The sequence below is a fragment of the Mustela putorius genome, unplaced genomic scaffold (assembly GCF_011764305.1).
Source record: "Mustela putorius furo isolate JIRA1106 unplaced genomic scaffold, ASM1176430v1.1 tig00000827_pilon_pilon_pilon, whole genome shotgun sequence".
Classification (NCBI taxonomy): domain Eukaryota; kingdom Metazoa; phylum Chordata; class Mammalia; order Carnivora; family Mustelidae; genus Mustela; species Mustela putorius.
The window spans coordinates 9,044,526-9,049,911 of record NW_025421489.1 but is presented as its reverse complement, the minus strand read 5'-3'; positions in this window follow the sequence as shown (position 1 = coordinate 9,049,911).

Below are 5,386 nucleotides of genomic sequence, written 5' to 3'. Positions count from 1 at the left end.
GTTAATTTTTGCCCCATTTTTTCTGATGAAGGAACAGAGACATAGAGAAGTAGGGTAACATAGCTGATAACTGACAGGAGGTATTTGAACCCAGGAAGCTGGTTCAAGATTCTGTGCTTTTAAGCATATCTCCCTTAAGGTCAAAATGAAAGAGATTGATGTCTCTGTTTCCTGGAATTTCCTTGAGCCCTATGCAAAGCTGTCCTCTCCTCACCACCTTCCCAGCCCCAATATCTAAACAATTCTAGAGCCAAGACTCTGTCAAACAGCAAAAGACACCAGGTGATCCATTCTTACAAGAAAGCTGCATAACCTCACTCTGCCTCAGTTCTCCTAGATGCAAAATGGGAGAAGTCACCCTCACTTCATTTGTCTATTAAGTGTGAACTTTGAGTGTTAATACATGTGAGGCACTGTGTGTGTGTGTGTGTGTGTGTGTGTGTGTGTGTGTAGATTTATTTTAAGGAATTAGCTCACGTGATTGTGGGGGCTGACAAAGCCAAATTCTACAGGGTAGGTCAGTAGGCTGGAGACCCAGGGAAGAGTTAATGTTAAATATAAAGGTAATCTGACAGCAGAATTCCCTCTTCCCCAGAGAACCTCAGTCTTGTTTTTCTTAGGGCCTTCAACTGATTGGTTGAGGCTCACCCACATTATGGAGGGCAATCTGCTTCACTCAAAGCCTATTGATTTAAATCTTAATCACACCAAAAAAACCACCAAAAAAAAACAAACAAAAAAACAAAACTTCACAGCAAGAATTAGACTGGTGTTTGACCAAATATCAGGGCTCCATAGCCTAGCCCCAGTGGTACATAAAATTAGCCATCACAGGTGTAATCACAATCTTTTCTTTTGGCTTTGGAATACAGTCACAGAGAAATGCTACATTTTGCTCTTCTGAGTCAGAATCCATCTTCACCCAGAATTAGCTGCAGAGAAGAAGAGAGCCATCATGACAAAGTTTCATTAGTCCTGGTATATGTAAATGTGGCTCCAGGCAGGACATGAAAACCCCCGAGAGCCCCATTTCAATAGCCAAGTCAGGGTCACGGAAGGTTTTGAGCTTTGAATCCCAAACAGTTAGGATTCTCTTCAATCTGTTGGAATTGACCAGGAGCAGGAATCAGCCATGTAACCACAAGTCACAGAGCTGTGAAATGCTGCTGTCTTCACAAAATACCACATCTAGTCTAATAGTCTTTAATGGAAAGCAAGACTGTCTCTAAGCCCAGGATGGAATCCTCCTCCCTTATTCATAAATGTGTTTCTCCTGATGAACTGCATCTTCTGGGATGATTGACAGCTCTGCCACAGAATGCCCACTTGGGGTAGGCAACTTGCAATAGCCCAGGGATTTCCCAATTATGAAGAACTGTCAGTCTCTTTTTCTACTGGGCTGTGGTGTCCTAGGCTATGGTCCAATTCCCAGAGCCAAACAATGAGGTTGAAATAATGATAGTGGCGGTTCAACAAATAATTTTTAATTTTTGGCAAGTTAACGCAGGTGGCAGACCCAGAGAGTCCCTGAGATCTGAGAGTCTCAGATCTCCTCATGAGGTGCTGTGGGGACCCGCTGGCTGCCACCGCTGGAGACCCGGCATGGTGCTCACATTGAGGCCAAGCTTCCAATGGGTAGTTCCCATAGTAAAGGATGCCAGGACCAGACTACGCCTGTCCAATGTGGGACTTCTCCAACAGGCAACCTTTGCTTTTATGGTGTTGAAAGGGTAACAATTGCTATTGCAACATCCCTTTTAAGCTGTAACTTGGATAGTGTCACCTCTTGTTTTGCCCATGGCAATCCCACTTGATACTTCTTGTCAGGCACCATTATTAATTGATCCCTGAATATTCTCAAAGACATTCATGTCAGATAATAAATCTTAATGGTTACCTCAGCAGCAGCTTGTACTTAAATCTTCACCCAGTAAAATGTTTCCCAAAATATGTTTTGTGGAACACAACTCTTAGAAGATGCTCCAGTGAGAAGAAGTCACTACATAAATAGATATGGCAAGTAGTCCTGTGGGCGGACAATGCACATTGCGTGCTAATGTCTTAGAGCGGTCCTGAAGTAGAAAACCTTGTATAACTTTGTTTTACTCAACATTTCCCAGGCTCATTGGACCATACATTTTAATCTTGAATATATAATGCCATGGAGAGAAACACAGCCAAGACTGAATTCTCTCTTCTCGAAGCTACCCTTCAAAACAGCTCACAATGTGAGGAGGTTCCAAGCATGGCAGCTGGCTCACTTAGTGGTTCTGGCTTGATGCAGAAAACAACTGTCCCAGTCTCTTCTGGCTCCTGACTCACCTCGGAGTGCTATTCACATTAGCTACTGCGATCCACAAAGGCATTTTGGCCCTCAGTCAAGTGAAGTCATTTGGATCTGGATGTTGCTTTTAATAGCCTCTAATTTCACTCATAAAATTTTTCAATCGCAAAAGTCCTCAATTTGGGTACCAAATTGGGAATTTTGTGAGCAAATCACTAGATCCAGTCACCGAGGTGATTTCAAAAAGCCCTTTCCATCTGGCCAGGTCTCCTGCTCCCAGCCCTGCCAAAACTATACCATAAACCCAGTCTCTCAATTTGGAATGCAGAAGTTGGCCGCTCCCGTGTTCAGTACCCATCCAAAGTCTCTTGGATCACCCACTTGCATCATGTGCGTGTATATCAGTCCTCCAAGGGGCCACATCATGCTGTAGACATCTACATACTCCCTACATATTTTGGCAAAATGTTTTTGCCAAAAGTGCTGGGTACTTCGTTGCAAGAAAGGAAGGAAGAGAAGGAAGTGGGGGGAAGAAGAAAGAAAGAGAGAAAGAAAGAAAAAAAAAGAGATGTGGGGAGGGAGGCAAGATTTACCAACACAAAGGAACACTGGATGGCTCTAGTTTGCACTAAAAGACTAATGACATTTGGTTAAATTAGTGCTTATGTTCTGTTTACGCTGCCAAATATGTTACATCTTGGAATGAAGATATATTTTTTCAAGAGTTCATTAGAGAAGAAGTCCAAGGACACAAGGACAATGAATTAAGTACAGTGTCTCTTATTTTTTGGTTAAAGAATTAAAAAAAAAAAAAAGAAAAGAAATCCTGATTCAATTCATTTCAGTCTTTTTTTTTTTTATCCCCAGGGGTCAGTCTTATGTCATTTTTTGTAATCTCCCAACCAACTGACTCAGACACTAAACTAATTACGAATTACACTGAAAGCTGTATCAACTACTCTTGATATGTAGGAAACAAATAGTGTCTAAATAATAATTTTTTAAATCTTTATGTAAAGATAGAGTTCTCTTGTTGCTCTCTAAATACCAAGACTCACATTTAAAATATAATATCAGGGATGTCTATGTGGCTCCATCAGTTAAGTGTCTAACTCTTGATTTCAGGTCAGGTCATGATCTTAAGGTCCTGGGATCGAACCTCTTGTCATGCTCCATGCTCAGTAGGGAGTCTACTTGAGGATTCTTGCACTTCTCCCTCTGCCCCTTTTCTTACTCCCACCCTTTCAGATAAATAAATAAATCTTTAAAAAACTGAAACTAAAATAAAATATAATACCAAATTCCCTGATTTGAAGAAAACATAATAGTCTAATATATTACTGTTATATTATTATTACCATTAGTATTATTACTAAAATATTATTAAATCATCCAGTGGGATAAAACAGAATGTCTCATTCATGCTGAATATTGATCTTTTAAAATAGAAATTTTTTAATCTAAATAGTTTATTCAGTTCTTCTTATTACCTTTAATTTTCCTGTCTTTAAAATCTGGGAGGAGCTATTTAAAATATAGTATCATTTTTAATATATTTCTAGTTAGATTTTAAAAAAGTGCTCTCAGTAAGATAGTAATGATGCAGTAGGCAAAATTAACTAAATCCACAAAAACCTTTCCCCCCCTCTTTTCTCATACATTTTCTCTCCTCTCACATGGATATTCCAGTACATGTATAGTAGCTGTCTAAAGTTTTCCCACATCTCATTAATGATCTTTTCATGTTTAAAGTTTCTCCTTCGGTGTTTATTTTGGCTAGTTTTCTATTGCTGTGACTTCAGTTCATGACTCTTTTCTCCTACAATGTCTACTTTGCCATTCATCCTATTCAGTTTTGTTTTTTTAATCTCAGACATTGTATTTTTCATCTCTAGAAACTTGACTTGGGTCTTTTTTTTTTTAATCTCCTTTATCCCCATTTGACTTTTTGAACATAGAGACTATAGTGTTCATCACAGTTTTAATGTTCTTTCTACCAGTTTTAATATCTGTATCAATTCTGTGTCAGTTTTGAGGAATTGATTTTTTTTAAATTTTTTATTGACATATAATGTATTATTAGCCCCAGGGGTACAGGTCTGTGAATTGCCATGTTTACCCACTTCACAGCACTCACCGTAACACATACCCTCCCCAATGTCCATAACCCAACCACACTTGAATTGATTTTTCTTTTTTCTTTTTTTTTTTAAAGATTTTATTTATTTATCAGAGAGAGCGAGCGAGCACATGCTGACAGAGGCAGAGGGAGAAGCAGGCTCCCCGCTGACCAAGGAGCCCGATGCGGGACTCGATCCCAGGACGCTGGGATCATGACCTGAGCCGAAGGCAGCTGCTCAACCAACTGAGCCACCCAGGCGTCCCTTGAATTGATTTTTCTAATAAAAGTTGTATTTTCCTTCTTTATCTATCTGGTAGTTTTTTTTAAAGATTTATTTATTTATTTGACACAGAGAGAGAGAGAGAGAGAGAGACAGGGGGAGGAGCAGAGGGAGAGAGAGAATCTCAAGCGCACTCCCCACTGAGCGTGGAGCCCAACATGACACAGGGTTTGATCTCAAGGCCCTGAGATCATGACTCAAGCCAAAATGAAGAAACTGATGTTTAACTGACTGAGCCACCTAGGCACCCAATGGTCCCAGTGTCCTTTTTATTTTAATTCAGTTAATTAACATATAGTGTATTAATAGATTCAGAGGTAGAGTTCAGTGATTCATAGCTGCATATAACAACCAGTGCTCATTCTATCACATGCCCTCCTCAATGCCCATCACCCAGCTCCACATCCCCTCACCATCTTCCCTTCAGCAACCCTCAGATTGTTTCTTCTAGTTGAGAGTTTCTTATGGTTTGCCATGCCTTCTAAACCATGATGATACAGTTATGCAGAATCAACCAAATCCAAAAACAATATTTTAAAATGAGAAAGAAAGAAAGTATCTGGGTGCATTAGCCAGGTAAGTGTCTGCCTTCAGCTCAGATCATGATCTCAGCTCATGATCTCAGGATGGAGCCCCATATCTGATTCCCTGCTCAGTGGGGGGGTCTGCTTCTCCCTCTCCCTCTGCCTGCAGCTCTGCC